Below are 25728 nucleotides of genomic sequence, written 5' to 3'. Positions count from 1 at the left end.
AGCAGCTTCAGGGGGTGGGAGCACGTGGTGGTGGGAAAGGAACTTCTGAGAAGTCGGCTGTAGGTTATGGCTTCCATTGTTTTCTAGAAGTCGAAAATGAGGAAGGAAGTGTCTCTGCTGTGACCCTTGGGGGCTAGACCGACCCTGAGGGAAAGACTGGTTCTCAGAGCCTGCGTTTCATTTTTATTTATTTATTTATTTATTTATTTTTGCTTTTTGGGTCACACCCGGCAATGCACGGGGGTTACTCCTGGTTCTACACTCAGGAATTACTCCTGGCGGTGCTCAGGGGACCCTATGGGATGCTGGGATTCGAACCCGGGTCGGCCGCGTGCAAGGCAAACGCCCTACCCGCTGTGCTATCGCTCCGGCCCCAGAGATCCTGCGTTTTACTGGGGTTACAGCTCTACAACCAGTCCCTGTTGATTAGCACCAACGGGAGGGGGTCCCTGGGGGACGGGGTGGCAGACACCTGTCAGAAGCTCCGGCATCGCGGCTCCTCTTACTCCCCAGGCTCTCCTGCCTCCGTGGAGTCCACAGAGTGCGACTCCCAACGCCCGCCTGAGGAAGACGGCCGTTGGAGGAGAGGGGAAAGAGAAACGGGGTGGCCCTGCAGGTGGGGAGTCAGAGCCCAGACGTCAGCGGGAGAGGGGCCTGGTGGACGTGGGCTGCCCAGGAGAAGGTCAGGGGGCGCCCAGTCTCCTCAGCGCTCCGGCCGAGGCGGTGAGAAGCAAGCCTCCCTGAACGCATCTGATTCCCCGCAGGCGAGAACCGGCTTCTCCTGCCCCGGTTTCCAACCAGTTTCAATTCCGAGAGAAGGATCTGTGATTCTGTGTGGGCAGCCTCCAATTGTGAACTCCCCAGCTGCCACTTCCTGTTCTCTCCTGCCACAGGATGGGGGGTGGGGGGGAGGAACCGGCCCCCCGCTTCCTTCTTACAGAAGGCATGGTTATTAGATGGATGCCAGCTGCTCCAAGAATTCGGTTCCCCTTTGCTGGCTGTTTGAACGGCAGCCCTGCCCACCTGGCCAGGCCTCACCCCCGCGCCAGGCCCTTCCTGCAGGGCCAGAGAGCTGGAGCTCGGGGGCCCTGAGGCTGAGGGAAGGCTGAGGCCTGGAGGGCGGGGCTCCTGAGCAGGATGAGGGGAACAGGGAACACTTTCTAGAAAGAGAAAAGTCTTTCGGGATATTGAGTTAAGGGCTCCTGACATAAGGACTCCGTCACCATCACCCTCCTAGCCTGCCGACAGGAAGGAATCGTCCTTCCACTGTTCCAAGGGTCAGGTGTAACAACTACATTAACAACTACAGCCCATAAACTGTTCAGTCTCTGGAATCACCAACCCCCCCCCCCCTCACACAATCGGGACTGTGACCACAAGCCATTTGTTCTCCATAGCCCATAGCCATACGCCAGTTTAACCATTAACTGGTTTATCTCGATCTGTAACTTGCCTTGCCGATCACTGCTCCTATAGTCCCTTACCCGTTGCATCAGTCGTCTGGCTAGGATGTGATTTTTGCCTTTAGAAACGCATCCCTGACTACCCGTGGAGCCACGAGATCTTTGGGACGCTAGGCCTCTTGTGGTTGCCAGCCTCTTCAATTCTGACTCCCAATTTGGCCTCTTGAGCGTCATTCATCTGCGTCTCTTGAAACTTCCTCCCAATATTAGGGATATAGGAGCACAAATTTACAAATTTCTTCCCTAGGTCAAATTTTGTCTCTCACTGTCAGCTGGAGGGGGACTCGGATGAGATTCCAGAACAGAGTGGTCACACCGCAAGGTAGAGGACCCTGGGTCTCGAAGGTCAGGGAGGAGAACAACTGTTCAACCACTGTGGTGACCTGCCCAGGACTACCCAGCGCTTGGGCTGTGAGCTGCTATGTGTTGGGGCCTGCTTGTTCCAGCCACTCCTGACTCTTAAAGTCTTAGCCAAGCAAAGAGCACCTGCTCCTGCTTCTCCGGACTCACCCTGTGGTCTTGGACCCAACACTTTTCCAGATCTCAGTGACTGTCACTTGGGAGAAAAGAGGATTAGTTTGATGACCAGTTTGTGGACAGCGGTCCTTGAGATTAGAAACGTGGCCCTTATCTGGGAGAAAATGTCTCAGCGGGGCTGGAGCGATAGCACAGCGGGTAGGGCGTTTGCCTTGCACGTGGCCGACCCGGGTTCAAATCCCAGCATCCCATAGGGTCCCCTGAGCACTGCCAAGGGTAATTCCTGAGTGCAGAGCCAGGAGTAACCCCTGTGCATTGCCGGGTGTGACCCAAAAAAAAAAAAAGAAAGAAAAAGAAAATGCCTCAGCATGCCCTTGTGGAGAAAGGGGGAATATGGAAGCTTGAAGGTGCTCTGGAGCTGATTTCCCTGGTTGGTGGAGGGATGCCAAGGACCAGCCATTGGCAGATAAATTGCAACCTAGGAAGAAAGTCACCAGCGATGTGCCATGTACTCCTTTTAAATTCGACTCTTGGGGGCTCGGGAGATCATGTAAAGGATTGGGGCACAGGCTTTGTCTGTGAGTGTCCCAGGTTCAATCCCAGGTACCACATGGTCCTCCAAGCAATACCAGGAATGACCCCCTGTATTTACCAAGCCAGGCATAGACCCTGAGCACCATCGGCTGTAGTCCCCAGACAAGACAAAACACAACACAACTAAACAAAATCAATGTTTTGGATGAACCCATAGAAAAGAAACCAAAGAACAATTTGGAAAACCCCAGCCTGGGAGGGCCGGTTCAGGGACGGGTAAAAGCACATGGTTCAAAATAGTCTCAGCAAGCCAAGAGGTTGTCACAAAGGCAACAAAAATAAATGAACCAAGATAAATGCGAGTCCTGAAAAACCCAAGGGCTATCTTGGCAACAGTCCTTAGCAACAGGCAGTGCAAATGTGACCTGGGTATTTTTGTTAACAGTTTCTCTGGTTGCCAAGGCTGGGCCACGGGTGCTGAAACCCCACAGCATTTGTGGCTGCACCAACTAGTCCCTACTAGCATCCAAGGTGGGAAAAGGGAGGGGTCTGTCTTGCAGACAATGGTCTCCTGTGCCCTTCAGAGGAAACTTGGCGCTTCAGAACCAAGGTCAGAAAAGTCTTAGTAAAAGATCAGCTGGTAGATGCTTTAAGCTCTGAGCATTAGACCATCTGTGTCTCAACTCTTCAACTTGTCCTTGGTTAACACAGAAGCAGACAGGGGCAATATAGTAAGCAAACGAGGGTAGCCATGTTGTAATAAAACTTTATTTACAACCAAAGGTGGCGGCTTTGGGGCTCTGGTTTTCCAAGCTCCACTTTAGAAGAAGGACAGACACCAATGACCAGAGTGGTGAGGGACTATCAGGGTAGGGCTAGTGTGGACCAGAGTCAAAACAGTCTAGATCCAACAGAGAGAGCTAGGTCCAGGTGCTGGACCCAGAGGGAAAGCCACAGGGGGAGGAAGTCACCAGGAGGTGTATTTTTTTTTTTTTTTTTTTTTTTTTTTTGCTTTTTGGGTCACACCTGGCGATGCACAGGGGTTACTCCTGGCTCTGCACTCAGGAATTACCCCTGGCTGTGCTCAGGCGACCATATGGGACGCTGGGATTCGAACCCGGGTCGGCCGCGTGCAAGGCAAACGCCCTACCCGCTGTGCTATCTCTCCAGCCCCCAGGAGGTGTATTTTTGATCATGCCAAGAAAGCGCCCATAAAATGAGAAAGGGGTGATCCTCTGGGGTGTCCACACAGAGGCTGGGGGGTTGGGAAGCTGGACTGTTGTCCTGCTCAGGACCGAGAGTGGTTTTTTTCTCTGTTTTGTTTTTGGGCCACACCCAAGTTGGAAAAGGAGAAGGACAGAGAGGAGAAAAGATGCCAAGAAATATCCTAGGGGGCTGGAGTGATAGTACAGCGGGTAGGGCATTTGCCTTGCATGCGGCCGACCCGGGTTCGATTCCCGGCATCTCATATGGTCCCCCAAGCATCGCCAGTAGTTCCTGAGTGCAGAGCCAGGAGTAACCCCTGAGCATCGCTGGGTGTGACCCAAAAAGAAAAAAAAAAGACAAAAAAGAAATATCCTAGGTTGGAGGGGCTGGAGCTATAGCATGGCGGGTGGGGCGTTTGCCTTGCACTCGGGCAACTCGGGTTCGATTCCCAGCATCCCATATGGTCCCCTGAGCACCGCCAGGGGTAATTTCTGAGTGCAGAGCCAGGAGTAACCCCTGAGCATCGCTGGGTGTGACCCAAAAAGGAAATAATAAAAAAGAAAGAAATGTCCTAGGTTGGAGAGGGGGGCAAGGAGGAAGTGGGGGACCCTCTTGGATTGCTGATCTGATCCACTCAGACCTGCACAGAGGTCACCCTGGCTCTGTGCTTGGGGACTATATGCGTTGTTGGGGATTGAAGCCAGGTTGTCTGTGTGCAAGACAGACTGTATTTATCACTAACGGCTGTATTTATCAGTCCGGTCCAAGACTGAGAGTTTTCCTTGGCCTCCAGTGACAAGTCTGTTTTCTCCCTGTCTGAACCCAGCTCTGAGTGAGACGGGAATAGTATATTGGAGAGGCAGCCATGAACCCTTTGGTCCCAATGCCACTGGAGGCTGGGAGGTATTTGTAGGTTGGACTTGATTGGAGATTTATAATGAACCTGGAGGGGTCGGGGAAGTCTTTCTGCTACGCATCAGCTCTCCTTTACTCACCTACCCAGAGGGTAGTAAATAGAAAAACAAAACAAAACAAAACAAAACCTGGCTTCTTCAGTGGAGGGCCTGATTCACGACTGAGCCATCAGAGCTGGTGTTTGCCTCACAAACAAAATGGCAGCATAAGGGCCGGAGTGATAGTACAGCGGGTAGGGCATTTGCCTTGCACACGGCTGACCAGGGTTCAATCCCCGGCATCCAATATGGTCCCCCAAGCACCGCCAGGAGAGATTCCTGAATGCAGAGCCAGGAGCCTGAGCATAGCTGGGTATGGCCCAAAAAGCAAAAGCAAAAAAAAAAAAAATTGGCAGCGTGAGGTTGGCTGAGTTAGTTGCTCTGGTCCTTTCCAACACAGACACCTTGGGACCGGGTTCTAGATGGTTCCAGATGGAGACGACTCTCCCTAATCATTTTTGACTGGCCACTGGAAGGGAACTCTGGGCATGAGAGTAGGACCCCCACATTTTTGCGGGTGAGATTCTGGACCTTCTTATCTTGGCTCTTCAAAATCACAAACAGGCCCTCACTCACTAAATCTTGCAACCAATCAATGAAATGACGTACCAGCCAACAGACAATGGTGACAAATAAAATACTCCAAACTTCGTGGTGCACACTGAAACTGACAAGCAACGACTCATCAAGGGCTAGAGCCCAAACTCCGCTTTGGTGAATTGCTGCTCAGGTGAGAGTCCCTAATTGCAAAAGGCTTAATTGACAAGAAAGAAAATGATTATCTCAGGAACTGCGTTTCACAACATACCCTCCCCCACCTTCTCGGGTGACAGCTGATTGGAGGAGGGATGAGACGCTCCAGACTCGGAGCAGCCAATCAACAGCTTGGGCAGCAGCCAAGGGCAGGCTGGAGGACCAGCTCTGTCCAATCAGAGTGCAGGAGGTCCAGGCTGACTCTCTCCCGCAGGAGCTGATTGGAGGAGGGGTGAGCCGCACCAGGCGCAGAGCAGCCAATCAACAGTCTGGGCAGCAGCCAAGGGGCCATCTGGAGGAGCAGCTCTGTCCAATCAGAGTGCGGGCGGCCCAGCCGGGCTCCCTCCCGCAGGACCAGGAGCCAGAGATTTGGGGCAGGTGTTGGACAATCTGTGGGACCAGGAGATGGAGATCACGGGAAAGGCAGCGAGTAGAGAAGCCTGAGCTGCGAGGATGCAGACAGAAGCCAGGAGGGCGAGGGCGTGGGCAGAGGCCGCTAGAGGAGACCCTGCTGTCTTTAACCTGGAACTGAGGGTTCTAGGCCCCAAAAGAGCGGAAGCGACACAGCGGGGCCCCGGTTGGTTCTGGTCTTTGCAAGCCTCGCTCTGGCATCCGTGCCAAGGGGACTGGCCTGACCGAATGTCTTTGCTGCTTCCACAATGCCCTTCCTTTCCACCTCCCATCACCCCACACAGTTTGCTACCTGGGAGCATTTGAGAGAGGCAGTGAGCCCTGGAATTCTGAGTAATTCCCTCGCAGGGTTGTGGTGTGGCTCAGACCAGGCTTCCAGGCACCCCTGGAGGAATGAGGGGGAGGCTGAGTGGCGCCTCCAGCCGGGGTGCAGAGGTCTGGCTCCCTCCCACACCCCCCCCAGGTAGAGGCTCCTCCTTGGGCAGTTCGGGGAGGGGGCGCCAGCTGCAGGGGTCTTGGCCCCGCTCCGAGGGGAAGGCTCGCAGGTCCGCATCGCAAGGTCCCGCCTGGCTCTTCTCCCTTTCCTAGGCAGCACCCAGAGATTTGCACACCAAGGACATCGTGGGGGACGGGAGAGCAGATGCCGGTGTCCGCGGAGATAAGCTATTTGCTGTGTGAACCGGGCAGCTCCTCTGAACTCTGTCAGCTGGGGGTGCTCGCTGCCTCCCACAGCCGGGCGGGACACCAAGGGGTCAGCTGGAGCCACTCTGCTGGCGACAGCACTGTCATCCTCTGCTCCGCCAGGGGCCCAGGGCCCGAGAGCTGGTAAAGAAGGACAGAGAGGAGAACAGCTGACGCAAAAAAAAAAAAAATCCTAGAATGGAGAAGGGGGGCAGGGAGGAAGTGGGGGACCCTCTTGAATTGCTGATGACCCACTCAGGCCTGCTCAGGGCTCATTTTATTCTCCACTCCCTCCGCCCCCCCCCTCCCAATCAACCAGGCTTTCGGAGGAACGCTGCTTCCACCCCAACCCCCCACCCAGCCGTTGCCATGGCGACGGGAACCTGGACCCAGTTGAAAGTTCTCTGCGCTTGGCAACAGGGAGGCTGCAGCGCCCGCCCGCGGCCTCCGCCCCCTGCTGGTGCGTGGGCAGCCGGCTCCGACTGCTGCCAGGCTATTCGGGGCCAGCGGGGCTCTCTGAGACCCCGCCCTGCCCCCCCCAGGATCCAGGAACCGGACTTGGCTGGACCAGGGCCGAGGCCCTCGGGGAATATCTAGCTGGTCCCATTCTACGGGAGCGGCATCAGACCAGAGACCAGTTAGAGGACAGACCCAAGGTCGCGTGGGTCTCTCCCTGATCTAGGTTCTTCCTGGGTGTGGCTGAGGGTCTAGCAGCCCCCCCCCCCACACACACACAGTGCACCTGGGAGGCCCCACACGCAAAAGGTAGACCACCCTAGAAACAGGCCAGCTACAGAGGGTCTGTGGCCCCAGACAGGTGTGTGTGTGGGGGGGGGGGGGCTTGGTGGGGTGCGTGCTTGTTCCTCTGCCAGTAGAACCTTTCTTCCCCAGGGCGAGGGGGCACCGAGTGGGCTCCAGCCCCGTCTTTGCTTCTCCCTCTCCCTTTCCCTTTCCTTGCTTCCTGGCAGGAGGTCAACCCCCAGCCCTTCACGCTGCCAGGCGGCCTGGCCCTGAGAACCGCTGCCTCCGGCCTGTCCAGCGCCTTCTGTGGAGACCTCCAGGTGCAAAGCGTCCTGCCCTGGAGCACACAGCCTCTGCCCAGCGTGTGCGTCCTGCAGCCCACTTCGGGGCTCATCTGGGCTCTGCGTGTGGCTGTGGGGACATGAAACACCCGCAGCTCAGGGCCTGCACCCACCTCATCCCCTCCAGCCCTGGGGTGGAAGTCCCCAGGTGGAGGAAGTGCGACAATGCCCCCAGTGCTGCATTCCAGACGACTGAGGAAGCTGACCAGACTGAGGTCAGGCCGGGCCATGTCACCTCTGCCGCCTCCCAGGGTCCTAGTGCCTGGGCGTTTGAGATGTCAGGAGGCCCTGGAGGCGGCTGCTGGGAATCCAGCGCTTGGGGAAAAGGGGCCACTCACGCTCTTTCCAGTGACACAGCTTGGGCCACAAGCCACTCTTTGGGAGCAAAGGACTTTCCTTGTTTTCTTGCATGTGCTTAGCAGTCCCAGATGCGCTTACGCAAAGCACAGAGATGGGGCCCTTGAGCCCTAATTTTCCATGGAATCTGGGGCTTGGAAAGTTCCCTTGGAGACAGAGCCCAGCGTCTTCATTACACCATGTGCGAAGGGCTCCAAAAGGAGGAAGTAAGAGGCAGGAGACAGGTTCAAGTTTCACCTCTGTCCCTTCCGAGCCTTGTGACTCTGGACCTGCTGTATACTTCGCCATGTGTCCGTCTGTCAACCTGTGCAGTGGGGGCCCGGGTCTCCCTGACTGTGATCTCCTCCCCAGATACAGTGTTCCCGGGAGAAAGACCAAGCCCACCTCTTGCTTCTCTCCCACATGAATCGCCCTGTTGTTCTGGTGGAACCAAGGGGCAGCGCCAGACTACAAAGGCCCTCCCTTCCCAGACCGTCTGTCACGGGCTCATTTCATCCATCAACTCATTCATTTGTCCAACTGACGTGTGTCCTTATTTATCACTTAGGGACTGCAGAGAGCAATGTGGGAGGCAGACTGGGAGTGTCCGTGCCTGTGGATGTGGACAAGTGGTCCCCACTGCTGGGATGTGGGGGGGTATCACACCCCACGTGAAGCCTGAGGAGGAGTTCGTCATTAGGAGTTGGTTCTGCAGACCCCAAATGAGTTCCTCAAGGAGGGGCCAACTCAATGACGCCCTCAAAGGGAAGGTTCCAAGTGAACACAAGAAACAGAATCAGAGATCTGGGGGCGGGGGGAAGGTGTGACCTGGAGGGGGAGCACCCAGGGCCATCCACTGTCCCTCTGCCACCCCGAGTTCCCTAAGAAACAAATGAGCCTAAGCCTAAACCCACAGAGGTGCTTCAGGACCATGGAGAGCATCCCAGTGGCCTTCCAGCCACCATCTTGCTTTTGCTCATTTTCTGTTGAGGTACAGGAGAGAGAGGGCGGGGGGAGAGGGAGGGGGAGAGAGAGAAAGGGAGAGGGAGAGGGGAGAGAGGAGAGAGAGGGGGAGAGGGAGGGGAAGAGAGAGAAAGGGAGAGGGAGGGGGAGAGAGAGGAGAGAGAGAGGGGGGAGAGGGAGGGGGAGAGAGAGAAAGGGAGACGGAGGGGGAGAGAGAGGAGAGAGAGGGAGAGATAGGGAGGGAGGAGAGAGAGGAGAGAGAATAGAGAGAGGAGAGAGGAGAGAGAGGAGAGAGGGGAGAGGGGAGAGAGGAGTGGAGGAGAGGAGAGAGGAGGAGAGAGGAGACAGGAGAGAGGAGAGAGAGGGGAGAGAGGTAGGAGAGAGAGAGGGGAGAGGGAGGAGAGAGGGGGAGAGAGGGGATAGAGAGGAGGGAGAGGGGAGAGAGGTAGGAGAGAGAGAGGGGAGAGGGAGGAGAGAGGGGGAGAGAGGGGATAGAGAGGAGGGAGGAGAGAGGGGAGAGAGAGGAGAGAGGTAGGAGAGGGGAGAGGGAGGAGAGAGAGGAGAGAGAGAGGAGAGAGGAGAGGAGAGAGGAGGAGAGAGGAGAGAGGAGGAGAGGAGAGAAGAGGAGAGAGGAGGAGAGGAGAGAGAGGAGAGAGGGAGGGGAGAGAGGGAGGGGAGAGAGGGAGGAGAGAGAGAGAGAGAGGAGAGAGAGAGAGAGGACATGATCTGTGGTGGCCTGAGCACAAGCACTCTGGGTGCAAAAGAAGGAAAAGCTGGTGGGAGGGAAGGGCCCAATCCAAGCTGCCCCCTGCCCCCCCAGCAAACAGGTGCAGGAGTGGAGAAAAGCTGCTGGTCACAGGGCAGCAGGACTGTTGGGACAGTGACTCTACCACATGGAGCACGTCCTCTGGGAACCTGGAGAAAGCAACAAAGAATACGTACGTTTAGTGACTCACGCAAGGAGCCATAAGGATACGGTGCTGAGGGGAAAAGCCAGAAGCTGTTCCGTCCCCTCCCACCCCTTGAAACAGTTCAGGTCAGCCCAGCATTTCGGTACAATGAAAGCGTTTCTGTTTAGCGAGGCGCATTCCATAGATATGGCAGGAACCAGCTCTCTTCTAGCCCTTCCTACGCACAAGAAGGCGGGAAGGGAGGAGGGGAGAAAAAGGCTGGCTTTGGTCTGCTCGCACCCCTAGACCAGGCAGGAAGAGGACCCCACAGTCCCTGTCAGGAGCAGGGACATCCCCCAGCCCTGCTCCTCAATTCCCTGGCACCCTCCACCTCATCCTCCGGCTATTTAATGGATCTACGACACGTCATGGCTCGTCTCAGCCTCTAGGACAGGCCAGGAGCAGAGCAAGGAAAGCCAGGACCCCAGGGAGGACAGAGTGTGGGATATCCTTGGCGAGTCCTTTCTCCCTTGCCACAGAGTTTGGGTTTATCTGGTAATAATCTCTAAACATTTTTAGACAACATTGGTACGTCCTATTCTCCTCATCACAAGGAGCTTAGGTTTATCGGGTCACACTCATCAAAGTGCTCCCGAGTCACTCCCATTCCTTTGTCTATCTGTTACCACTTCTCTATGGTCTCTTCCCCAACCAGTTAATCAGCCTCTGTTAATTTGTAAGGTCAGACTTTTCTAGGACACTGAACTTGTAAGTTAATACTGCCTTTCTCCTCTCCTTATGTCTTTTGAATAGTTTACTTTAAAGCAATGTCCTTTTTGTATGGACAAAGAAAGACAGTTGTTAATATGCTTTTGTAACATGGGATTTAATTGGCTTTGAATATTATTCACTCCCAGGCATCTGCTTTCTCGACTTAAGCCTCAGCTGCCCTTACTTCCTAGCACCCCCAAAAGCAGGGCCCCGATGAGGGATGGGACGGACCCAGGGCAAGCGGTGAGTTATGTGCTACCCTGGTATCAAGATAGGCCTGGCCAAAGTGCCTAATGCTTAACTATAAGTTAAGAGCTTGGTCATGGACAAATGCTGTCATGATCCCAAAACAATGATGAGACTAGGACCCTGCTAGGGATAGGAAAGACTAATCTGGCCTGAGCACTGTAGTCTGAGATCGAGATGACCCCAGGAGAGCAATTCTATAAGCTTAATGCATCTCTTGCTGTGTCCATACAAAATGATTGCTATTGTGAATGCTTATATGTTAGTTGGACAAGGAGAGGAGAAACACATCCATGAGATTCCGCGCTGAGGCGGGTGTCCTGCTGAAAGAGAATCTGTCCTAGAAGAAGCATCCCCTGATGGAAAGAACTTTACCCCTATTGATCGTGACCACACCTGTGTGTAAGCTCCAACCCTTCATGCTGGGGGATTTAACTAGGCTGAAAGAGTGGGCTGGGGGCCAGTCCCAGAGCCAGATCTGGAGAAGCCAGATCCAGATCCAGATCCAGAGGAGCAGAATGAAGTAGCATGGGGGAGGAAGAAGAAGGAGGAGAATCAGAGGAGAATGGAGATGGGAATGGAATAAACTGCAACTGACACCAACCAGCCTGGCCTCCGTTCCTTCCTTCGCCTGCCTCGTCATCGCCATCAACCTCCCCGGGGTGGGGGAAGCAGCTGGAGACTACCGAACAAGGGCAGTGGGAGAGATAGAACGCCGCTGCCCCATGCCCGGTGTGGTGCCCCCTTCTTTTTTGCGTGCTTACACAACCGAGAAAGAAGGGGACAGCTTCTTTCTAGTTGTGCACTCACGCCTGGTGAGTGCCAGGGGATAAAAAGGGGATAGCACGGCAGGGATAGGAAAAATGAGGGGGGTCTCCCAGAAAACGGGGAGCAGTTGGGATTTTGAATATGGAAGTCAGAGTGGGACTCACTGGGACAGTGGCCCCTGATCCAGCGCTTGAGAGGGTGAGGGCTTGGCCATGCAGAAGAACGGGCCAGCAGGGGCCATGAGTGGGGGTCCTGGTCTTTTAGAAGGAAAGCAAGAAGCAGTTGTGGAGGAGGGAAAGGGGCTCTGGAGGATGAGATCTAGGGGGCGGGGGTTGTCCCAGGGAGGGAGCCAGGTCACAGAGAACCAGGGCAGGCTCTAGATTCGGTAGGGAGAAGTCGAGAGGTTTGCAAGGGCTCCCATGCAGGGTGAGAGAGAGTCAGGAGGTGGGAACACTCCTAGCTCGGCCTGACTGAGCAGCTGTGAGGTTGGGGTCACTATCACCAAGCTAGGGGTGCAATGGGGAGTCCATGGGGGGACAGAGCAAAGCTTTATTAGGCTGTGTCCTTTATTTAGTTAGTTCTGGTTTTAGGGTCACACCTGGCTATGTCCAGGGCTTACTCCTGTCTCCGTGCTTAGGAATCTCCCTTGGTGGTGCTCAAGGGACCACATGTATGCTGGGGATTGATAGAAACCAGGTCAGCTGCATGCAAGGCAAGTGCCTTCCAGCCCTGTGTGTGTGTGTGTGTGTGTGTGTGTGTGTGTGTGTGTGTGTGTGTGTATTAAAGATGTAGCACTTTTTTTTTCTTTTTGGGTCACACCCGGCGAGGCACAGGGGTTACTCCTGGCTCATGCACTCAGGAATTACTCCTGGCGGTGCTAGGGAACCCTATGGAGTGCTGGGAATCGAACCCAGGTTGGCCGTGTGCAAGGCAAAAGCCCTACCTGCTGTGCTATCACTCCAGCCCGCAGCCCTTTTGTTTGAAAGGCATTCATTTCAAGCCCACAGCAGGAATCTAATCATGTAAACCATCATAGACTAGGTAAATGAAATTTTTTTGGGGGGAGAGGAACGTGTTCAGAGATGGCTCCCTGTGCTGCTGGGGGTCAGATCGGGGCACCCCACATGCCGAGCCTGTGCCCAGCCCATGGAGCGATGTCTCTGGCACCTACTTGTCCCATCCTTTAGGGCACATCCCAGGGGAGATCTCAAGAAGGCAATGGAAAAAGAGGAGTCTCGATTTCACAGCCCAGAGTGACTTCAGTTGGACAAGTTCAAGAGCTGCCTGGGGGTGGGGGTGTGGCTTAGCTGCAGGGCACTAGCCTTGAGCACGGGAGACCCCCCCCCCAGCTCCATCCCTCCGGCTGTAGAAAGAATAAAGTGGGGGGCTCAACCGGGGCACACGCAGGGGACCAGGCTCAATCCCTGGCACTACCAGCACTGACTCCTGAGCACAGAAGTGGGAGCAGCCTCTAAGCTCTGCGAGGATTGCTTTCCCACCCCCAGAAAACCATTCTGCCTGAGCCCAGGCGCCCTGCCCAGCAGGCACCTCTCCTGCCCCTGCTCGAACGTCCCACCGGGCAGTGACAGAGGGCTGGGACAGTCAGTAGGGTGCATGCGCATGCCTGCTCTGGGGTCTGATGGAGGAAAGGGATGCAGTGAGAATATGTGCTGTGTAGCCACATATGTGGCAGCGTGACGCCTCCAAATTCCACACTACTGACATCCCAGGAGGAGCACCCCAAATTAGGTGGGAAAGTAAAATAGAAGCCAACTAAACACAACAACAAAAACAATAACACAGAAGGCTCAACAAGTGATGAACAGCTTAGTAAATCCCCAGACAAGGGCCTAACAGCCCTGTGATGAGATATGACAGTTTTCACATATTTTCTTTTATGGGAGTTTTTATTTTATTGGATGTGGCACATTATTATTATTATTATTGTTGTTGTTGTTGTTTTGCCATATCCTCTGATGCTCAGGGGTTACTCCCGTCTCTGCACTCAGAAATCATTCCTGGCTGTACTTGGAAAACCATATGGGATGCCAAGGATTGAACCCAGGTCGGACGTGTGCAAGGCAAACACCTTAACCACTGTTCTGTAACTCTGACCCCTGAAGTATTTTTGATCATTTCTTTAGCCATTTGATTGGAACGAACAATATAAAACAAATTTTTGTGTGCCTGCTAAGGGGGCAGGCTGGGGGGGGGGCGTGGTGGGAAAATGGGGACAATGGCAGAAGGAAGGTCACTCAGGAGGTGGGATCAGTGTTGGAACATCAAAGCCTGTACCAACTGTATTATGAACAACTTTGTAAACCATCATATTGAGAAAGAGAGAGAGAGAGAGAGAGAGAGAGAGAGAGTGGTGTGTGAGAGAGTGAGAGTGTGTGTGTGAGAGAGTGAGAGAGAGTGTGTGTGAGAGAGAGTGAGATAGAGAGAAAGAGAGAGAGAGAGAGAGAGAGAGAGAGAGAGAGAGAGAGAGAGAGAGAGAGAGAGAGAGAGAGAGAACATCTGTGATCAGGAAGGGCCTCCTGAGTACAGCCTAAGAGTTAACCAGATGGGGCGGTGGGAGAGGTGGGGGGGGCGGGGAGGGGGATTCTCACCAGGTGCCACTTCTCTGCTCCAGACTGCGCATGCTCGGCCCCTGCCCCCCCCCCCCCGCCCCCAGGCATGGTCCTGTTCTCTCTCTGAGCTTCAGGGCCCAGGCCTGCGAGGCGGCTTGAAGGCTGAGCCCGTGCACCCCTGCACCTCATGCTTCCCTGGTCCTGCCCAGGGATGACCCCCCCCAGACACGGCTCTGGAAGTAGCTCTTGATCCGGTGTGGCCCCCGAACAAACAAAATCATCGCCCAGGAAGGAGCTGTCTTGGGAGCAGGCAGCCAGAACAACAGGACTCTGGATTCGGGAGTCGAAACACAGACGCGGCGTTACTGACGGGCGGTGCGGCCTCATCCTGTGGCTGCACCTCTCTGGGCTTCTGTTTCTTCCTCTGCAGACAAGGGGACCCACCAGGAACTGCTGTGTGGGTTGTGCTGAAGGGCAGATGCTCTCCCAGGCCGCACCAGCTTATCACACTCGCCCTGGGGGGTAAGAGAAATCTGTAGCCAAATGCCACTTCTCAGACCCGAGGATTAGGCCGGGGCAAGCTGTCTAGCAGACGTTTCCAGCAGAAGTCTGTGCTCATAAATATGTAACCAATGAATGTATCGGCAGATCAAAATATGGGGTGAACAAATAAAAGGGAACAAAGTGCTTGAATAGAAGGAAGAGAGAGGAAGGGAAGAGGGAGGGAGGAAGGAAGGAAGGAAGGAAGGAAGGAAGGAAGGAAGGAAGGAAGGAAGGAAGGAAGGAAGGAAGGAAGGAGGGAGGAGGAAGGGACAGAGGGAGGGAGGGGATGGAGGGGAAGGAAGGAAAAAGAAGGAAGGAAGGAAGGAAGGAAGGAAGGAAGGAAGGAAGGAAGGAAGGAAGGGAGGGAGGGAAGGAAGGAAGGAAGGAAAAGGAAGGAAGGACAGGAAGGAAGGAGGGAGGAGGAAGGGACAGAGGGAGGGAGGGAGGGGATGAAGGGGAAGGAAGGAAAAAGAAGGAAGGAAGGAAGGAAGGAAGGAAGGAAGGAAGGAAGGAAGGAAGGAAGGAAGGAAGGAAGGAAGGAAGGGAGGGAGGGAGGGAGGAGGGAGGGAGGGAGGAAGGAAGAGAGGGAGGGCGAGGAGGGAGGGTAGGAAGGAAAATGAAGGAAGAAAGAAGGGAGGAAGAAGGAAGAGAGGGAGGGAAGGAAGGAAGGAAGGAAGGAATGAAGGAAGGAAGGAAGGAAGGAAGGAAGGAAGGAAGGAAGGAAGGAAGGAAGGAAGTGAAGGGAAGGAAGGAAGAAGGAAGGAAAGAAAGGAAGGGAAGGAAGGAAGAAGAAAGAAAAAGAGCAAAGGAAGGAAGAAGGAAAGGAAGGGAGGGAGGGAAGGAAGGAAAAGGAAGGAAGGAAGGAAGGAAGGAAGGAAGGAAAGAAGGAAGGAAGGAAGGAAGGAAGGAAGGAAGGAAGGAAGGAAGGAAGGAAAGAAAGAAAGAAAGAAAGGAAGGAAGAAGAAGGAAGAAGGAAGAGAGGGAGTGTGAGGAGGGAGGGAAGGAAAATGAAGGAAGAAAGAAGGGAGGAAGAAGGAAGGGAGGGAGGGAGGGAAGGAAGGAAGGAAGGAAGGAAGGAAGGAAGGAAGGAAGGAAGGAAGGAAGGAAGGAAGGAAGGAAGGAAGGAAGGAAGAGAAGAGGGAGGAACAGGGACCCGCGTGCAGGGGTGAGAGGGCAGAAAGGTGTGGAGGGCTGTGGGTGGGGCAGGAAGCAGGAGATGGGCCGGGCGGGGAGGCCACTCTGGCAGGAGGAGCAGAGCAGCCCCTTTAGGCCCCTCTGGAGTCCTGACCCCGCCCCCCCGGCCCACCCTTCCCAGCCCTCTGTGGAGGCCCTGAGGGGCGGGTTCGGGGCTTCTCCAGGATCTGTAGCGCTGGGTTAGCAATGGCGCCTGCCCTGCTCTCGGGGCCTCGGCCCGCCTCCCCTCACTGCTTCTGGTCACCTGGCCTCTTCACCTGCCCACGGGGAGGCTCTCCCGGGGACGCGTGGGGACGGCCCGTCCGTGTGTAGATGACCTGCCTGTCATGTCTAGATGGCCTGTCCCCGTGTCCACAGTCTGTCCTCGGGTGGGTGGTCTGTCTGTCGGAGTGTAGATGGCGCATTCAAGCACGAGTGTGAATGTCTGCTTGTGTGTGTGCGTGTGCGTGTGCGTGTGTGTGTGCGTGTGTGTGTGCGTGTGCGTGTTCATCCCGGTGGTGGGATGAGCACTGAGTCAGACCCTTGGGTGAGGCTCTGGTCGGGAGGAGGCGACGACTTGGGTCTCTCCAGCCCTTGGGGTCTGGGCCGCTACTTAGCCGCAGCCTTGCCGCCCGCCTCTGCCGGCTTCCTCCTCGCGACAGTTTCAGGACCCCCCCTTGCTCTTTCCACGAGTCTCTGCACGTTCCTTTGGCCTGACACGAGCAAAGCCACCCCCACCCCCGCCGGCGCGAGGCGCGCTCACCCTTACCTCCCGCGGAAGGTCCAGGGGGACCCAGCTGGAGCCCCTGGATGTGGCGGCACCCGTCAGACCCACACACCGTCTTGTGAGCGCGTCTGTTCCATCCCTCTCTGGGGGGCCTTGAGCATCGGGATGCTTCTCTCCTGGGAGATATTTCTGGCCTAGGCTCATGGTTTATTCAGACTGAACATGAATATAAATGTGAATATTTAAATGCAAGCATTTTCCAGCAGAAGTCTGTGTTCATAAATATGTAACCAATGAATGTATTGATGGATCCAAAGTATGGGTGAACAAATGAAAGGGAACAAGAGAATGATTAAATGGAAGGAAGGAAGGAAGGAAGGAAGGAAGGAAGGAAGGAGGAGAGGAGGAGAGGAGGAAGGAAGGAGGAAAATGAATATGTTGAAGGAATGAGGGTGGAAGGAAGGAAGGACATTTGGCTGGCAGGACATGTTTTGAATGGGAAGATGGAGGGGTAGGAGATGATGACTAGATGGAGGAAGGGAGAAAGGATGAATGGATAGAACAGTAGCTGTCCAGGAGAAGAGTAGACAGATGAGTGGGTGGTGGGACGGATGGAGAGAGACAGGGCTGGGGAAGATGAGGCAGGAGGAGGAACGGGAGGATGGTAGAGTGCGTGGCTGTGGGCTTGGGTCTTGGATAGATGTCCCCTTGACCTGGGCCCCTTGACCGGGGCCGGCTTCCTCACACTCTGGTCTGGCGGTCCCGGGGCCTCCCCAAAGCCGGTCCCAGCTACCTGTCCTGAACATCTATTTTGCACATTTTGTTTTGTTTTGTCTTGGCCACACCCGGCGATGCTCAGGGCTTACTCCTGGCTGTGTACTCAGGAGCCACTCCTGGGGGTGTTCAGAGGACCCCGATGGGCTGCCAAGGGTCAAGCCCAGGTCAGCGTGTGCCCTACCCACTGTGCCATCGCTCCAGCCCCTATCTTCACATTTTGACCGTAGACCAGAGATGACATTTCTTCGTGGAGGTTCTTCAGGAAAGTGAGAGGCTGAGAGCAGTTCAGAGAGCTGGAGGGGGTCAGAGGAAACCCGGGCACTGTGAGCCGAGCAGGCCCGAGCCTGAGCCTGGACTTTCTGTCTCGGCCCCTGAGGTCTGGGGCGAGGCCTGCGTGCACAGCACCCTGGGGACGTGACGGGAACGGCTCCACGCAGATGTGAGGGTGGGGCGGTGCGAGCAGGGAGGCCTCACTGGTGGCTGTGCCGGAGGAGAAGCCAGGATGGCCCCAGCTTCCAGGCTCCCGGCCAGGGCCCGGAAGAGGAGCAGGGTCCTGCAGGACGTGGGTCTAGAGTTGAGGTGCTCCGCAAGGAGGCCAGAGTGGGCCTTGGACCTGAGGAACGTGCGACCCCTTTGCTTCTGCCCCATTTACTCTTTTTCTTCCTGTATATCCCCCTCCCCTCAGCACCCACTGCGCTCCCTCTTTTTCTCTCTGTCTCTCTCTCTTTCTCGCTCTCTCTCTCCAGGCCATATCCCGGAGTACTCTGCACTTAGCACAGTGGGTAGGGCGTTTGCCTTGCATGCGGCTGACCTGGGTTCGATTCCTCCGTCCCTCTCAGAGAGCCCGGCAAGCTACTGAGAGTATCCTGCCCGCATGGCAGAGCCTGGCAAGCTCCCCGTGGCGTATTTGATATGCCAGAAACAGTAACAACAAGTCTCACAATGGAGACGTTCCTGGTGCCCGCTCCAGCAAATCGATGAACAACAGGACGGGACAATAGGATGGGATGATTCAGGACTTAGTCCTGACTCTGCACTCAGGGATCACTCCTGGTGGGACTCAGGAGATGCTATGGGGTGCCGGGATTCAAACCTGGTTTGGCCACGTGCAAGGCAAGTGCCCAACCTGCAGGACAATCATGTGGGCCCACTCTATGCCCGTCTCTGTGTCTGTCTCTCTCTCTCCCCTCCGTCCCTCCCCTCAGTGGTTGCATCCTAGGGAGGGGCTCTCAGGTTGGGGTGCTCATGCCCTTGACCTCTGCCCTCAGGGGGTCACACACTAGCGGTACCCACATATCCTTTTGGTTTCAGTGCTGAGGGCTGGGGGCAAGGGCTTTTTTTTTTCTTTTTGGGTCACACCCAGTTGATGCTCAAGGGTTACTCCTGGCTCTGCTCTCAGGAATTGAGCAGTGCTCGGGGGACCCTATGGGATGCTGGGGGTTGAACCAGGGTCGGCCGCGTGCAAGGCAAATGCTTTCCCCGCTGTGCTATTGCTCCAGCCCTGCAAGAGCTTTTTTTTTTTTTTTTTTGCTTTTTGGGTCACACCCAGTGATGCTCAGGGGTTACTCCTGGCTCTGCACTCAGGAATTACCTCTGGCAGTGCTCAGGGGACCATATGGGATTCTGGGAATCGAACCCTGGTCAGCCGCATGCAAGGCAGATGCCCTACCCACTGTGCTATCGCTCCAGCCCCGCAAGGGTTTTTTAAACCTTTTTAAATGACAGCGTCAAAACCTTAATCGTGAATCCTTTTGTAAAGACAGCACACATGTGGCCAGGGCGGGGAGAGAGGCCGAGTGGTCGCCGGGATGGGTGAGGGCAGCGCTGTCGCACCAGCTCCGGGGACTGACGTCTGGGCCTCACGCTCTCAGCTGCTGCCGCGTTCCCTGGCCCCCAGTCTCCTTAGGATCTGCTGCCCTGATGACCGCAGCTTCCGGAAGGTGCCGGGCACTGTGGAGGCATTACAGCAGCAAAGACCCCGGAATGCCTGGCCCATGCCCTGGGCTGCCTCCCTCAGTCCTGGCCCCGGCTGGAAGAACACCACAGCCTCAAGAGAGGGGGATTCTTCCTACTGGGGAGGTGGGGGGGAACCCAGAATCTAGCGCAGAGAAGTTCCAGAAGCTCCACAGATGGTGCAGGTTCTGGAAGGTGCGGGCCCACTCAGGAGAGCTAAAGACCTTTAGCTCTTTTATTTAATTAGTTACTTAATTGAATCACAGTGAGATACACAGTTACCAAGTTGTTCATGGTCGGGTTTCAGTCCTAAAATATTGCAACGCCCATCCCTTCACCAGTTTATATCTCCCACCACCAGCGTCCTCAGTTTCCCTCCTGCTAGCCCACCCCAGCCTGCTCTGTGGCAGACACTTCCCCACCCCCCCCTCCTTTTAGCTTTACGGTTTGCAATACAGATAATGAAACATCTGATAGCATAGCGGGTAGGGCATTTGCCTTGCCCGCAGCCGACCCAGGTTCGATTCCTCCACCCATCTCGGAGAGCCCGGCAAGCTACTGAGAGTATCCCGCCTGCATGGCAGAGCCTGGCAAGCTACCTGCAGCGTATTTGATATGCCCAAAACAGTAGCAAGAAATCTCATAATGGAGACGTTACTGGTGCCCGCTCGAGCAAATTGATGAACAACGGGATGACAGTGCAGTGCTACAGTGCTATCCTTTACCTACTTTCAACACTCAGTTCCCGTCCAGAATGATCATTTCTAACCGTATTTTCATGTCGGTCCTTCTCTCTTCTAACTACCCTTCGCCTCACACCCACTCTTGTGGCCAGCTTCTAGCCATGGATGGACTTGACTCTTTTATTGGGGGAGGGGGTTGGGGCTACACTTGCCGATGCTCAGGGCTCACTCCCGGCTCTGTGCTCAGGGCTCACTCCTGGTAGTGTTGGGGAGACCATATGTGGCGCTGGGGATGGAACCCGAGTTGACTTGATTTATTTTCCAGGCTCTTGATTGAATTTTCTAGATGCTGCCGCCTCTTTAGTTGCCTTTACGAAGCTGGAGGACAGAGCATGAGCTTTAAAAATGTTTTTCTTATTTTCTCCCTTTCTGCCTGGGAAGCAGGTTGTAGTTTTTCTTTTTCTTTCTTTCTTTTCTTTTCTTTTCTTTTTTTTTTTTTTTTTGCTTTTTGGGTCACACCCGGCAATGCACAGGGGTTACTCCTGGCTCTGCACTCAGGAATTACTCCTGGCGGTGCTCGGGGAACCCCATGGGATGCTGGGAATCGAACCCGGGTGGGCTGCGTGCAAGGCAAACGCCCTACCCGCTGTGCTATGGCTCCAGCCCCTCTTTTTCTTTTTTTAATGCTTCAAAACTATTGCCCTGGGGAGAGTTTGGGGAGAATGCGAGCTTCTCCAGTCTGCTGGGAGACCCCCCCACCTCCCCGGCCTCTCTGGTCTCCCTGCTCCTCCCTGCCAGCCCAGTGCTCCCTGGGCCGCACACTGGCTGCGGTTTTGAACCTTGTTATTCTTCAGAGTTAAGAATCTGTGGTTTGTAATTGCACCCGGGACAGCGAGCGCCCCGCTCCTCTCACCGCCGCGGTTCTCCAGGCAGAACCGTGGGCCCAGGCTGAGGTCGGAGGTGCCGGCATGCAGATAGATCCCTCGTGGAAACACACAGAAACCTGTATTTACTCAAGCAGAGATGTTCCAGAAACCGCGCCAGAGAAGTCGAGATGAGGGCTAGCTCGAAGATAAGCGTCTCTGCCAATGAGTCTCTGAGCTATGTGGCTGTTGAGCCAAACGAGGGAGATTCTGTCCCTGGGGGCTGTCAGGCTGGAGGGTCCTCAGAGCCCGCCCGCCCCCCCTCTGCCCTGCACAGGTCTCCGACGTCTCACACCGTCTCCGCTGGGTGACGGGAACTTAAACGTAGCCAACCGTTGGGATTTGGCTTTTGTGTTAGGGTCACGGCCTGCAGGACTCAGGGGCGACTTCTGGCTCTGTGCTCAGGGGACCATCGGGGGGAGGGGGTGAGGATCAAACCGTACAGGTCCCCTGTATACAAGGCGGTGACCTCACAGGGTTATTGCTCGAGAGGGTTTGAAAGCAGAGTCACCGCCTGAGCAGAACGTAAGGAACCGGGGTCAGAAAAGGTGCTGTGACAGGTGGTCAGGATTCTGCCTGGAGGGGGGTGGCATCAGCCCCGTCCAGAGAAGCCTTGGAGGACGGCGGTGACCCGGGTAGAGCCCCGTGTTCCAGACCAAGTGACTCGCCTAGAGACGGGCTGGGAGCTTTGATCTGGCAGTGCCCAGGCTGCAGCTTGCGAGCTTGGGAAAAAGAGCAGGTGTGGGAGCCTTCTGGAGACTGGCGAGCGTTTCGGGGGGCCGCGTGGGGTGGGGGAGACTCAGAGTTAGACATCACGGTGCGGGGGAGGCAGCCACGCGGGGACCCGGCATGACGAGAGAGGCAGCCCCAAGGCTTGTCTGGGTCATGACCAGGCGGACCCCGCAAGCAGCAAGTCCGCCCTCCCTGGAGGGGAGCAAGCAGCCCCCGGGGTCTGCTGGGGGGGCTGCTCCGCCCTCCGAAGCCAGCATCGACACAGACAGGCCCCCCCCAATCTCGGCTGTGGTCACCCCACCCCCAACTTCCGCCCCTCCCCTGGGCATGGTGCACTCTGAGCTCGGGACATTGCTGTCTCGTCTCCTCTGCTGCTGGGATCTTGTCCGCAGCCTGTCCCACCCCACACGCCACATCCCCCAGCCCTCCCCCCTACCCCCGCCCAAGCTCCACCTCCTACTCCCCAGCCCTGGACCCTCTTGGTCCCCCCCACACACACCCCTCCCTAGGCCATTTGGTTTCTTCTGCGTCTGACTGGCCATCTGTCCGCGACTCGAAGGTCAGCTCCGCGGGGCGGGGGCTTTGCGTTCTGGGTCCCGCTGTGTCCCCAGTGCTCCGGGCTCAGAGGAGCTGCTTGAGAAGCACGGCCTTGTCCGACGGGCAGCGCTTTCCGAAGATGATGCCGTTCTCCTCAGCGGGTGTGTGTGTGTGTGTGTGTGTGTGTGTGTGTGTGTGTGTGTGTGTGTGTGTGTGTGTGTGTGTGTGTGTGTGTGTGTGTGTGTGTGTGTGTGTGTGTGTGTGTGGCGGGTCTGTGCTCCCTCCCTCACTCCTGGCAGGCCTGTGACCGGGCTGGAGGTAGCAGGGGTCCTGAGAGGGCTCAGGAAAGGCTGTGTTGCGTCCGCCCCTAAGCCCCCCCAGCCCACGGGAGCCCCCAGCGTCATCAGACTGAGCCATCCTCAGCCACTCAGAGAGAGAGAGTGAGAGGACACTCAACCACCGTGCAGTGCCCCCTCCTTCTGCCTGGACCCCTCGGGCCCTGGAAACCAGCCCCCGCCCAAGGGCCGCTGGCGTCTCCGCATCTCCCCGGCACTGCCCCTGGACGCTTCTCCTCCTGCTGCAGCGGGTGTGGGGCTCTCGCCTGGGGCCTGCTGGGCCCCTTAGGGGCTCTCCAGAAGCCACGGGCCACGGGGACAGCATGTGACAGGAGCAGCCCCGCTGAGAGTGGGCCGGATGTGTCCCCTGTATGGAAGCGGGGCCTCTGCTCTCCCATACAGAAGGTTCCAGAAACTCCGCCCTGCTCTGAGCTCTCACCGCTGCCTCAGAGTCAGCAGAGGGAAACTGAGGCATGGTCACTGGTTTTTTTTTTTTTTCAACTTCTGCTACCTGTGACCAGGGAAACTCAGACACCCCGGGGCACTTCAGGCCCTGGAGCTAATGTGGAGGCCGAGGAGATGATTCTTTCTCGATCCTCATGGCACTGACACCCCCGTGTTAGTATTTTGTTCAGTCTGCCACGCCCGCTCACGCTCAGGGCCTGCTCCTGGCTCTGTCTGCACTCAGGGATCACTCCTGGTGGGGCTCAGGGACCTTTCGAGATGCCAGGGATGGAACCTGGGTTGGCCACGTGTAAGACAAGCCCCTTCCCCGTTGTCCCATCTCTCTGGTCCCCCCCTTGTGGACCTGCCCCCCTGAGATGCCTGGCAGCCCCTGCTCCATTCAGAATTCCCCTGACACAGGCCCCGGCACCCACAGAATGTCATTCAGCATCACGGTCCCCAAGAATGGTGCCATAGCACAGCGGGCAGGGCATTTGCCTTGCATGTGGCCGACCCGGGTTCGATTCCCAGCATCCCACATAGTTCCCTGAGCACCGCCAGGAGTGATTCCTGAGTGCAGAGCCAGGAGTAACCCCTGTGCATCGCCGGGTGTGACCCAAAAAGCAAATAAATAAATAAATAAATAAAAAGTGTCACAAAGCCTTTTGCTGGGGTCTGCCCGAGGCTGTTCACGTGGTAGGGTGTGACTCAGTGCCACCCACCCAGTCTGGCAGGGACCTCACAGGTGATGAGAGAGGCCTTGGTGTAGCGTGAGTCTGTCTGTGACTTTCCTCGGCATGGGTCTTGTCACTAGCGGGTGCGGACGGGGCCATCCTCGGTCCTCCTCTTCCTCCTTCCGCGCCACCGGGCCCGAGGGGCAGGGCCCTGCACTGGCCTCTGCAGGGAGAGCGGCTGGGGGCATGAGCGGGAGGCAGGGCTGCAGCCCAGAGCCTGGGCTTCAGGGTGAACCGGTTTCCAGCCTGGTTCCGTCCCGGCTTGGTGACCTGGGTCAAGTCACTCGCCCTCTGATCACTGCGAGAAGGCTCGGATCCAGGAACCAGGGCTGGAGTCACGTCCGCACCTGGAGGTTCCGGGGAGTCGGAGCCTGTCCGTCGGTCCTGGTGCGTGAGCTGAGGTGGGCAGCTGTACCCGCCGCTCCTGCCCCCCCCCAGAGACGCCCCCTGCAGTTCCCGTGAAACAAGACTGCACCTCGCCGGCCCCTCACCCCCCACTCACACCTGCCAGGGGGCCCCCACTGCCGGGGACTGTCCTCCAGCACCCCTCCACCTTTGGGGCTGCAGGGCAGTGCAGGGGGGAGGCCGTGGTCACGGCGGGGGGCTGTGATCAGAGCCAGGGAGTGACTACAGCAGCAGAGCCCCAGGGGGCTGCACAGAAGTGGAGGGTGGGGGGCGTCGTTCCCAGGTTGGGGCCCCAACCCGAGGGGCAGCTTCTTGACAGGAAGCTGCAGCTGGCCCTCCCCCTGCCAGGGCTGCCCTGAGCCCGGGCCATCTGCCAGGACAGGTGCTCCCCGGGGTGGCCCCTCTCCCCCCCACCCCCCTTTGAGGAAATCTACTCTGGCCAGCGCCTCAGCACACCGGGGACTTTGTGGAGTCAGGCGGGGCTGGCAGGCGGGAGGAGCAGCTGGCCAAGGGTCATGGGGTTCCCCGGAAATCAGCTTCCTGTCAATCTCTAAGGCCCCCTCCCCCCACCACCCACCCACCGCCTGTGTCCCCCAGAGGCCAGTGGGGCCTGAGGCCAGCTCAGGGCACAGCTTGTCCTTCCTGGCAATAGAGCAGAGGGCGGGGCTGAAGGTCAGGCAGGAGCTGGGGGGTGGGGGGGGCTCTGCGCCCCACCCGGCCCGCCCGGGCCTCCTCCCAGCCAGCTGGTGCCTGTTCCTGCAGGGGGGAGGGGGAATGCACTGAGATCTCCGCCTTGCACAGGTCCCTTGCACAGCCTCTCACTGATTTCCCCGGGCTGGGGCGGCGGGAGTGGGAGGCCTGGTTGTCAATTCCTTCCCCACCAGCGTGCCCAGGGACCCCTGACGCTGTGCTCAGGCCACTGAGCCACCCAGAGTCTCTCCCGCCATCGCCCCTGGGCTTGTGTTTCTCCCCCCGGGGGCCTGGCAGCCTCCCGCAGCCCCCATTTCAGGATGGGGGGGGCATTGGGACTTGGTCCAGCTACACCTGGGGAGTGACGCCTCGCCCTGCAGTTAGGGGCTCTTATTTTTATTATTATTTTTTTTTATTTGGGGCTCAGGGCTGACTCCTGACGGCACTCGGGGATCCCTCCTGGTGGTGCTCAGCGGGACCCTCTGGGATGCCGGGGATGGAACCCGGCTCGGCTGTGCACCAGGCAAACGCCCTGCCTGCTGTGCTGCCTCTCCTGCCCCCCCCCCCGCACCCCCCCCCCGTCGCAGCTTCTCTGGCTGGGCTGAGGGACGTCTGGGTTCCTGCTCGGGGAGGGGCCGGCCACCCCAAGCGGGGAAGTTCCCTGGATGCAGGGACTTGCCTCTGGCGGCCCCGGGCATAAGCTGCCACAGGAAGGAAAGAAACGCTCTGGAAGTTGTCCTAACAGAGGGCCTCCAGGCACCTCCTGTTTACCCAGGCGAGGCAAATACAGCCGGGCCTTGGCAACGGGCACAAAGCGGCCCTTGTGTGCCCGCCCGCCCGCCGCTCCCTACCCCGCTCAGTCCCAGCTGGGAGCTCGGGAGGCGCAGGGCGGCCGCCCGCGCGCTGCACGGTGCCCGCTGGGGTCTGACCCTCAACACCACCCCCCTGCACCTCCCACTCCAGGCGTT

The sequence above is a fragment of the Sorex araneus genome, chromosome 3, assembly GCF_027595985.1.
Source record: "Sorex araneus isolate mSorAra2 chromosome 3, mSorAra2.pri, whole genome shotgun sequence".
Lineage (NCBI taxonomy): Eukaryota > Metazoa > Chordata > Mammalia > Eulipotyphla > Soricidae > Sorex > Sorex araneus.
Note: the sequence above shows the minus strand (reverse complement) of the source record.